Genomic DNA, 12,230 nt, shown 5'->3' with positions numbered 1-12,230 from the left:
AAATGGACTATTAAAGAAACGAAGAATCCCATCCCATTAGTAAACAAACTTCTAAGGATTGTTGGATGAAAATGGAATTTAAATCAGGAATAATTTTGTAAAAATTGTAAATTCAATTAAATCAAATAAAAACATTATTATGCAACACAAATAGTTGGAAATGAAAATAACGGGGGTAGGGGACAGGGTGATTAACAATTTGAACTTTCCAGAGGTCCGTAGCCGTCAATCTTCCCCCCTCTCTTTGGCACTGGCAGCTGGCGGGCAAAAAGTCACTTCAAGCAAGGAGCATGTTTCAGCCTGTCCATTCTGCGCTGGTGCCTGCGAACTCCAGCATCTTTGCCTTGGGGTGCCAGTGCTAGCAGGGCCTGGTGAATTACACTTCCAATCCAGCGACTCATTGGTGAAATTCACAACAGCCTACCTCACTCCCAAAGGTTCACATTTTCTGGAAAATGTTTTCCATTCTCAGTTTCAAGGGTTACATATAGGTGTTTTGAAGATTATAGATTCCTTCAGCAGGCACTTTGATGGAGGCTGATGACCTGCAAAATCGATCATATTACTTTGTCAAACTGACAGTTTCATTTTGTTGAGGGGGCAGTCCCTGCATGAGCGGGAAGCCATCTACCCTACAATCAATGGTCTACCAAAGCTTCGGAAATCCCTCCCATATGTCCTTTTATGTGTTTCCCCTCGCCTGTCTGTGTGTTCCAGTTCCCTGCCAGGTGCTTGGTGATTTTGCCCCCTGGATATTAAATACACACTTGGGGTCCTGGAAAGCTTGAGGTCTCCCTTGTATTTCAGAGTCGGGGTGCCGTCACTGGATGCGAATCGGAGGTTGATGATTGACAGGAGAGCCAAGTCACCGCAGTGCACTCTCTCCAGGTCCTGCATCAGAGTGGGTGGTGGCACCGCGCCCCAAGATCACCCACTCACATCACCCAGCCTCCAACACAGGGCTTTGTCACAGTCCCCAAAGGATTTAACAATGAGGATTTTGTTACAATAGAAGCCATGAACAATTTGCTAAGTATTTCTAGTTTTCAAGGATGTACCACTAAATTAGGGGCTGTGCTTTCTCTCATCAGGCTGCCAATCTGCGAAACATTTTGCCCCAAGAGATCACATAAATTACTAACTTATATTTTGAAAATCAGTAGAGACAAAGCTATTTTATCAGTTAGGATTACTGGTCCTCATTCTAACCTTGCCGGTATCCTGGCAGTAAACCCGGCCAGCAGCACTAACGCTGGATTCCATGTGCAGGAGTGATGGTGGTAATCACAGTTTATGGAGTCCCATAGGACTCCATGATGGGATCTGCCATCCTTACATGCACCAGCAACACCGATGCCAGTTGCCGGGGGGCGCATGCCTTACTTCCAGCTAAAAGCTGGAGGTATCCCAGGTGCCCTCACCGGCAAACCTGTAGTCGGCCAGTTCTGTAAAGTGCCGGTATACATCAATGCCGGCACATTTCTACCAGACCGGCCCTGGAATGAGGCTCTCTATCTTCAGACCTACAGTATTCACTTACATTTAGTGTCAAGGTGCGGAAAGCAGACCAAATCACGCTCTCTACATTCTGATAAATAGAAAATATAAATAGAAAAAAAAATTGATATAATCCACATCCTGGTGTGAAAGTTGCTCTGTTTTGTTATCATCCATCAAAAAATGCTACAACTGTATGAGACAATGTCCACTAGGGGCGTGATAACCAAAAATAAATGCAGTGGTGCAAATGCATTTTTGCACCTGCACAAAAGGTGGCTGCTTATGCATGTTTGCATTAGTGCACGTTTCCACGAGCACTAACGAAAATGCACTAAAGGCATTTTTTTGCCTGAGCAGACATGCATTTGTGCGCCTCGATTTTTTCAGCGATCCAGCTGCAGGTGCTTTGAAGATGGGGGACTACCGACAAAGACACGAAAACTGCGTCATCATGCCATATTCATAGCAATCACTGTCCAGCCGCCTGGTACCTTTGGTTCCCCAGGGTGTATCTGATGGATATTAAAAATCAAGGGCTGTAGTAGAAGCCGGTTGGCATGACAAAGTAGTTAAACAAACTTTGCCATGAGATTCTCAACTCCGGCCTACCGCACAGTCAGAAGGCGTGACTTGATGCGAGTGTGCTATGTGGCGGCGACCGGACCATCCGTTGGACTGTTGTACTACCTTTTTCCCTGGGGAAAGGGCTCCTGGCAATTAACACTTGATTTGGACATATGTAGAGTAACCTTTGAACCCTTCTAGGAGAACATTCTGAAAAAGCCAAAGAGTATATTTCGGAAGCACTGGCCCCAACATGGAAAATGTAAGAATTTTTCATGGACCGCTTCATATTTTCAAAAGATATCGATTCATTACATTTTGAACGGCTTCCTAGGAATTGGAAAACATGTTCTGCGCAAATGTCTTAAAAAATGGGCCACTTCAGTTTTTGAAATTCTAAGCCTGCACCTACATCGTTATCAGGATTTGGTCCACTGAAAAACAGAAAATCAAGGTGGCCAACAGTTTTAATATGTTTCTATATATCATGCATGCACAGAATTAATGTGCATCTTATTCAAAAACTGTACACATACGTGTAGAAGATGTACGTTTTGTACATTTACATTAATATCCTAATTAAAACTCACATCAAAGTCAATAGTGACTTTGATGTGAGTTTATATATGTATATGAGACATGTAGGACAAGTAAACTGCGTACATGTACGAAATGTAAAACTCTTGCACACCTACACATATAAACTCATATCGGGCACAAAGGGCGAGACAGTATCAGGCCCTGCAATGCACCCATACATCTCTACTAAACTCCCACCGAGCCTCCAATCCCCACCCAGCCAGGTGGAGGGTAGCCAATCCCCTTCACCCCGACCACCAGACCCTAAATTCTCCAAGGACCCCACCACAGATCAAAGAGTTTACATGGCTGGATAACGTCCCAACAACAACACACGTTGCTTGTAACGTGAGGTATCAGGAAGGATAACTCAGAGATAAATCCCTCGGTGGAGACGGGTGCGGGAACTGCAGTATTGATGAAGCCATAAAATGTAGAGGTCAACACAATCATATTTTAGTTAGTTCTTTCCTTGACACCTTTTTCATATGAGGCTCAGGTGCCCGCCATGCGTAATGAATAACTGGTTCCTGTTGTTTAGCTTAGATTAGATAGAATGTTGCCAACAGTTGCCCTAACCTTCACTGCGAGGATGAGCCCAGCTGACACAAATGCACCAAGATCGACTGGGAAGGAGCAGCCAATTAGCGTCAGGCATCCTCTGTGGAGCAGGCCTCACTATACGATCCTCACCAATCAGTTGTCTGAAATTTTGCTGTATGTAATATCGTCAATGATGATGCGTTTGGCCTTTTTAGTGTGCTGCCCATGTCATTTTTGGCAGAGCGCTCTCGGGCATTTATATTATATAAACTTTGTTATCCTAGCAAAACTTTCTCTTGGTCTTATTCCCTAACAGGATGTATTATTATTGGAATACGCGTTCAGAGGTCTGTGTCTTCACTGGTCCCTGACAGATGGCCAGATATTCACCCTGTATCGTCTCAACAGGGAGACTATTGCTGATCTGCTGACCATGATCCAGGGGGACATTGGAAGCAGTATCAACATCAGTACAGTCATTGCACCGCTAGCAAAGCTGGTGTCAATCCTGCACTTCCTGGCGATGGGAACATTCCAGCATACTGTGGGCATGCTGCATAGCATCTCAGAGCTAGCCTTTTCCAAGGTGCTAGAAGCACTCCTGTGCCACGTGGGACAATTCATCACACTCCCCGCCACCCCGCCAAAGGAGAATGCCACAAAGGCTAGATTCTACACAACGGCATACAGCCCAATGTACTGGCCGCCCTGGATTGCATCCATGTGGAGTTGGCGGCACTCAGGCATCCGAGGAGGCATACCACAGATGCAAACAGTACCACTCACTCAATATCCAGGTCACCTGTGACCCCACCATTACGCATTGCTGTGCCCGTTTCCCTGGTCTAACCATGACACCATGCTCCTGCACAACAACATGCTGCCAGGGTTCATAGAGAGGCACAGAGTCCAACAGACCTGAATGTTGGGTGAGTACAAGTTTCATAACACCAGTCTTGCTGTACAATTGGCATGATCTGGTGGGGGGAGCACACAAGGACATTACATGACATGTGAAGGCCCTCTACCTGCAAGATCAGCCCACATAGTCCGCTCATGAGAGACTGCAACCCACAGGATTATGACATAACGCATGATGTTGCAGAAAATGGCCAAGACACATCCGCATCAATCCAGCCACACACACAGGACTACAGGTACCACAATGCAACATCACATATCCGGTAACATACATGGGCACCAAACTGGGTGGCTGATCCACCTAGGGGTGCATAAGCATAGCCAGCCCTGCCTCCCGAGTCAGCAAAAGAGTAACCAGAATACAGAAATATTACAAATTACCAAGAGGACGGTCCATTCAACGGAAAACAACAGTATAATGATACACATGGAAAGGAGATGTACCAACCACTCACCGCTTCTCTGAAAAGCGTGAACCCCCAACACCTCCCTAGACATCTTTTGGGCAGTGAACCACTACGTGGGGGTCCTACAGACACCAATTGAGCTCCAGGGGGGTACAGCATGTTAATGTACATGCGCATCGACCCATCATGGACTATACACATACGATCAGCACATAACACCCAGAAACAGTACAGGCACCCAGCAGGGAACATGCATGGGAGCAATGCACAGGCCCAAACCATCCAGCATAAGTTGTTGCTCTGTCAAGCACAGACCCTGAAAGACACAAGTGTTGGCTGTGCGCTGTGAGCAAGCTGTACCATTATCAGGCATAACACACCACAAGTGGTTCACTAAACATGCAAGGACTGGAATGTGAGTTCATGTTGAGTGAAGAGATATATGAAATGCATGTAGAAACTGTCTATCAACATGCTGCTGTTAGAGGCAACACATCAACAGACCACTGTGGTTGACACCAATGTCCTTTGCCCTTGCATGTGACTCTGGATACTCCCAACTCCTATGGTTGAGGACTCCACTCAGAAATCCTCAAACCCCACAGGATGTCGTGTACAACCGGGCACATGTACACGCCAGGGTGTGCGTTAAGTGCACCCTTGGCCTCTTGAAGTCTCGCTTCCGCTGTCTGCACCTTCCCAGAGGTGCGCTTATGTACAAGCTGGAAAAGGTGGTACAGATGGTACTCGCATGTGCTATGTTGCATAATATCTGTATACAGTGCAAAATTCCTCTGCCACGGATGAGGACATGCCACCCCCAGAGGACAACTCCGTGCCTACGGATGCTTTGGGGGCACACACTGAGCGGGTCAGTGGCAGGGCAGGGTGCCTGGTTCGCCAGGAAACGATTGAACATTTCTTCTGAGCACCATCTCACAGGATTTCACTTGAACCTTTGTATTATACACTTGCAAAGGAATGTTCTAGCATGGATTCAAGTTGAACACATTTTTATGTGTTTAAATGAATTGACCTTCCCCAAGACAGCATCGACCCACCCCAACACCCCTCACCAGGTACACCCTCAATACAACCTTGCAGTGTTCAACAGTAATTTCCTGCCCCTCTTCTGCATGGGGGCCTTCTCCTGCAGTTTGGCAATGGGGTGGCGCTGTGAGGGGTGCCTCTGTGTGCTAGGTAGGGAGCCCTCTGAGGGGTTTACAGAGATGGAAGGATCTGAACCCTGGGCCGGATGAAATGTAGTGTCCGCTGGACGGACTGGTTGACTGACTCGGCAGAGCAGCACTCAGTATGCTTCCGCACTCTCTATCCCAGTGAGATCATGGCAGCGGTGGCATCCCCAAGTAACCTGGCTCTCCGGCGGGTACACCTTGCAGGCACTCCTGCATGGCCTGCATTTCATGCAGCAGCTGGCCATTAAGTGCCTCAATGGATGCCTGGGTTTGCTCAATGGCCTCCAGCCTTGCACATACTGCTGCCATGTTGGTCACAGGTAGAGGTGGTGGGAGCGTGGGTTTTGTGATGGTTTTGGGGTAAAGCATGGAGACATATCAGCCATATCGTGCTCCTCTTCCTCCCCCTCATCAGTGGTAAGCAAATTGGCCCTGCCCTTCACCAGTAGTTGTGATGCATGAGATGGCGATGAGGGTGTTCTCGAACCCCGATGACTGTGCATCACTGCTAGAATGGCTTCGGTGTGTGCCACAACAGGTGATGGTTGTTGCATGGCAGTGGTGGCTTGGTGACAGCTGTCACCTGCCTGGCTGGTGGAGGCGCCACTGTGCATTACCGTAGGGATGGTGCCTTCCTCAATGGTAGATGGTGTTTCCACTTTGGTCTCAGGTGGTGGTGGAGGAGGTATTGATGGTGGTTGCCTTGTAGACCTGCTATCACTAGCAAGGGTTCTGGCCTGTGTAGGTGTGGTGGTAGCAGATTTGCCTGCAGTGGAGGGTCATGCATCATCAATGTCCTTGGTCTGTGTACCTGTCGGAAATCTTGCAGACTTGTTTGCAAGCTTGCAGGACACTCATACAATATTTGTGTGTGTGTTCCAGGGACGCCCCCTTTTCATGATTGGCATGGGAGTTATTGGTGCAATGGGTGCTTCCACTTCCACATGATGGTAGTGCCTGCTGAGGATGTACACAATGCATGCATGTGCTCACTATCTGTTGGGCTGCCAAGGTGGCATGTTTTCGTGTGTGTGATGGGACATCACTTGGTGACATGGACATACACAGCATGCATGGGTGATTCTCATGTGCCCCTGAATCGGTATACACGTCACCTATGATGCATGTACATGGCTACATTTCCCTGCATACCCTGTCATATGTGTGTCCTCACTGTAGATTTGCTGTGATGGCCATGTGGTGACACATTTGCCCATGGTGTAGGTCTCTGCTGGGGGATGCTTGCTGATAGTAGTCACATGTACATAGCGTCAGATGGACTCACCTGCATCACTGTGAGATCCAGCTACAGCTTTGTGCTGCATATCCCCTCAATGCCCTCCATGAGGAGGATGGAGATGGCCGTTTCCTCTCATGGGATTAGTTTGAGGGGTTCCACCATGTGTTGCAGCACTCCCCCTCTGTTACGCTCACCTGGCTCCCACAGGGGTGTCGGTCGGACCCAGACAGCTGCGGTCTCCACCCACGTGATGCGTAGTGCAGCGATGACTGACTGGATCTGCCCTCCTAATCTTGTCTGCTTAACCCATAGAAGTATTCTCCTGCAAGTGGAGAGATGGATTTAGCCACTTGTGGATTCAAGTGATGGCACCCCCACAGTCCTCCCCACCTAATCACCTCTGAAATGCCCTCAGAGCAATCTCACCTTATATTCTTGAAAGATGAGCTCTCCATCCTGTGTGGATTTGCAGGGGCGCGTCGATTCCAGTTACTTCACTGGTTTGAAGGCTCGGGAGAGCTCCGGAGAGTATTGACTCTGGAGGTTCCTGGTGAGGACCAGTAAGTATTAAGTTCATAGAGTTCAATATGTCCGATGTTCACTCTTGTTCCCCCCTTCCTTTCTTGTCTTGCAGCTGGCTCGTGAAAAGATGCTCTTGTGGCAGCTGGTGGCGCTCAGGTAAGAGTCTGTATTACCCGGCGCTGTCCGGTAAATGTTGCACGAGAAAAACGTGTTGTTTTGTCTCTCTTTACAGATGCGGCACATGAAAATATGGAGAGTCACAAAAGGATGCCTCCGGTGGTAAATCAGGTAAGTCTGTGGTGGTAAGAATTATATTTGTTGGTTCCCTCGGCTCACCTTGTGGTTTTCTTTTGTCTCCTAGGTGCCGAAGTTCGGCGAAGAAATGATGGAGGCAGCGCCGACCCGAAGGATGGTGTGAAGACTGGTGAGTATGGCGCGGCGCTGCAGCTGGAGGTGCGGCGCGTGCAGAAATGATGTTCTTTACAGGTCCAGAGGCAAAATGGATCCAGAATCTGGTGTGGAATAGAAATAAGTTCGTTTTCTAACCTTGTCCCTTTCTTTCCTCTTTGTTTTAGGAGCTCTGGATTCGAGGCGGGCGTGGCAGAAGACTGGATGCAGGCTGCAGGCACGGTGAGTGTTACGCTGCTGGATGCAGAATAACACGAAGCATGAGCTGCTGTTCGGGCGTGGTTTAAATAGCCTGCAAAGTAGTCCCAGGAAAGAAGTTCCCCAGAACCACACCAGAGTAAAAAATAGTCCCTGTAGAAAAATAGTCCCTTTCAGGCTTCACGTTGGATTGGAGTCATTTGCAGCATGGTCTGCCTGAGGTAAGTAATGAGTATGAGCCTGGCGCCTTAGGCGCCAGGACTGATTCCTACTATGAGCCTGGCACCTAAGACGCCAGGACTGAACCCAGATAGCCCCTATCCGGGGCTGCTGAGGTTTTATTAAATGTCTAGATGCCTGCTCCCGGGGCTGATGGGCTTGGTCCGGATGCCTGGGGGTAGGCATCATGACACCCTCCTATGTCTGGCTACAAGGCTGCGCACCGTCACATTTAAGTCGTACCACCGCTTGTGGCAGTCCCTGGCAGTGCGTGTATGGTGCTGCGAGGAATCCGGTGGAGTCATCACTGATTCCCCAGCAATGAACTGCACCTGGGGGTGGTAATATGAGGGAGGATCACATGGGGGGATAGCTATCAGATGAAGGTGGTCAGATGACTCTGTATTATCCACCTCCCACTGAAGGTCTTAGAATACCCAAGTTCTTGATGGTTTGTTGTCACCCCACAAATCCTCCTTATTGTAGAACCCTGGAACCCCTTCCTTTAAGTCACTCTAGAAAGAGTTCCATTGATATCTCAAACATACATAACACGCCAACATTTCCTGTTTCTGATGTTTTTCTAAATAAGACTTCTAAACATCAATTTAAAAATCCCATGATCTCTATGGACTTCATCTCCCATAAAGCCTCAAGTTCTGAGACAAGGAAGATGATGTGGATTGAAAGAAACCAAAAACTGAATATGCTTACTTTAATTGTTTGGTTGAATCCCGAGTGTGCAGGGCATTTAAAAATGGCGTCTGCACTCAAAATACAGGCAGAATGCCGGAAGAAGTTGAGAGTACAGACACATCCATGCTGCAGCTTACAAATGTGAGAGTCACATACCGGCTTGGCGCAAACAAAGGAGAGATGCTGTAGGCACCCTTGGAGGACTGTCAGCACCGGGAACAGCAGCAGGGCACCCAGAGATACGGTTGTGCTGGAAACACTTGTGTATAGGCGCGTTACAAATGCCATATCATATCATTCTCCAGTCCAGGCCAGAAAGAGAAGCCGACGGGCGAGCACAGAGCCGAAAGAAACACTGCAGGAAGATCTGCAGTGCAACGGAGGCTGTCCAGGAGAGGGAGCCGTATCGCGGGGACAGACCACAGGTCGGGGACGCTGCAAATCATCAGTGAGTTTGTCCAGGGTCACTGGAGACCCCGGGCGTACAGACAGGCATATAAACAAGTATATGAATTAAGAATATTTGAATACCGACAAGATAAAATGCAACGACAAAACTTGAACAACTCCCTATGCATGAGATGTCAAATTGGGGAAAGTTGGAACAAGTATTACCATAAGCAAGCAAACAAACTACAGCAAAGTGATACAAAAGTGGCAAATTAAAGGACAGTGAAATTGATTAAAAAAAAATCCTAGTAAAAGGAATAGAAGAGGCAGTTGACATAGGAGGGGATACCTGTCAGAGAGGTACACAAGGGAATCTGTAGGACCCCAAAGACGTGTTGCTGGCAGGGCAGTATACCAGGAAATCCACCAAAAGCCAAAGGTTTTAAGACATTGTGGCAAGATACCTGGCAGGGGAGTAGATACCTGGCAGGGGAGTATGCCTGGGGATCTTGGAAGCCCGAAGAGGAAGTCCTTGCAGTCAAATAGACCAGGCACTTAGAAATTGAATACAAAAACTTTAGAATTGTTGGAAGATACCTGACGGGAGAGTACACCAGGGTATCAGAAGAACCCATCAAAACATTAATGGCAGGGGAGTATACCAGGAGGTCCACTAAAGTTATAGAAGGAAATGTACCCATGTTGCAAAACACCTGGCAGAGAAGCATACAAGGGACACTGGGAAACACATGGAGGAGGACTTGGTGTGTAGATGAACTAGGCATTTGTCATTGTGAAGTTGACCAAATAATTGATATTGTGACAAGCTACCTGGCAGGGGGGTACACCAGGAAATCTGAAGAGCTCACAAGAGTATTCCAGATAAAGAAACACATCAGATAATCAGCAAAATGTACAGGAGTAGAGAAAACCTTGTGTGGAATTTTTCATTTCAATAAGAACTTTTGCAAATTCAGTACAAAGAAACCAAGGAAGAGCTGAATGATATGGAATGTATTTTCTGCATAAGATCTTTCTACAACTAAGATCTAAAGCAACTATTGTTTGCAAGAGACACGTTTTGCCATTCTACCCAACTATCCAGGGGAAGGGAATCCCCCACTAGATCCAAGGATTTCCCTTTGGAAAATACTTTTCTGTTGGATGTATCTATTTACTTTGATTATGAACACTTTTTGCCAACTAAATCAGAGACATTTCCTTGCACCCTTATTTGTTCATTTCTAGTGTGAGGGCCAGATTACAATGTTTTGGACACAAGGACGTTTTAGAAGTTGAATAACTTGATACAGACTGATCTTTAGTTTACTATGTAGGGAAACCCCTCAGGATAGGAATAGAGAGGCGTTTCTCCAACCCATTTCTGCTTAATAAAGATGTAATGAGAAAATTAGAAAATTACATCTTTGCGTCTGCTTCTCATTTCTGACCCGCATAGTGCCCACTGCTTGCACCCTTGCCACAATATCACCCCATATGGCAGTCTTCCACTGTGCACAGGACTTACACTGTCTGCACCCAAATAGATTTTCGGAATGCTCCACGACAGCGAGTGCTGTGAGCTCTGCCTCAGTGAACTTTGGCTTACACTGCTGCAGTTCTGAGAGGCGTACCTTCTTTTGTTGTGCCATGCTGCTGCCACAAGTTTCGGGTGGATAGCAACTGGATATGGTGGGTTTGGAATTGATTGTCTTTTTAAAGATGGTCGGCGTAGCACTTCCCATTGCGGCGGCAGCATTATTTACAATTCCGGTAACTGCACCACCAACTGATATGGCGCTGGTATCTGTGATATCGCTGCTTCTATGGTGGTGTTACTAGCAATCTAGTCTCTTTCTTTCTTTCTAGTCTTACTGATACAGCAGTATTACTGTTACAGGCGGGGTGGTGCACGTGCAAGGTTGCACTGAATGTAAATATTTCTATACATACACTGACACACATGACTATCTTCATGTAGAAATGAAGGTATGAAGATCTACATGATTCCCAGGATTGAAAAGTTAAGATTTAATGCAGGCGAGTGTGATGAAATTACTTTAGCTCTGAAGGTGAACAAGGGTGAGTAGTGGTTAAAATCACCTACTCAGCCCCCACAAGTCTATAAACCAACAGTGATCCTAATCATGAAGGTAAAACAGGCACAGCCAAGGGATTTAGCTCCTACACCTTTTATGGTAACGTGGGCTGAGGGATGGCTATACTCTCAGAAGGGTTGTGATTGTGAGCCAGTAGCAACCCAAAAAGCAGTAGTACTAAAGTGCACAAAGTAATGTCGACTCAAGGTTATTGTAATTAATCCTGTGTAGTTATAACTGGCCCCCAGCCTAGGATCTCCTCCCATGTGGCCAGGGGAAGATAGCCGCTACCTGATCCTAACCCTGGTGATGGTATCAGGAGGGAGGATCACATGGGAGGAGATGGCTGTCAGGGGGAAGTGGTGACTCCTTTAGGAGGGACGCAGTATTCATCCTTCACTGAGGATCTTATCATTCCCAGATAAATAATGGGATGTTATCATTGTTAAATCCCCTCCCATGAAACTACCCAGAGAAAATGTTGTGACAAGTCAAATAATCAGACTTACATGTCGTCCTTGGGAGTTTAGGACTTAACCACAACACCTTCTCATTATCATGATACTTTCTCAGATAGAGGTCGTGATCCTAATAATATAACACAAACCTTTTTTCAATGTCCTAACTCAGACCAATCTCAGTTTTCAAAACCATCTGAATTAAATAAGTACCAAAGAGTCAACATCACTAAAGACTTCAAGGTCCAGAATGCCCATAGCACTGGGACAAGGAAGAGGAACTCAGAGTT

The sequence above is a fragment of the Ambystoma mexicanum genome, chromosome 4q, assembly GCF_040938575.1.
Source record: "Ambystoma mexicanum isolate Mex_15411 chromosome 4q, UKY_AmexF1_1, whole genome shotgun sequence".
Taxonomy (NCBI): domain Eukaryota; kingdom Metazoa; phylum Chordata; class Amphibia; order Caudata; family Ambystomatidae; genus Ambystoma; species Ambystoma mexicanum.
This window is presented reverse-complemented; position numbering follows the sequence as displayed.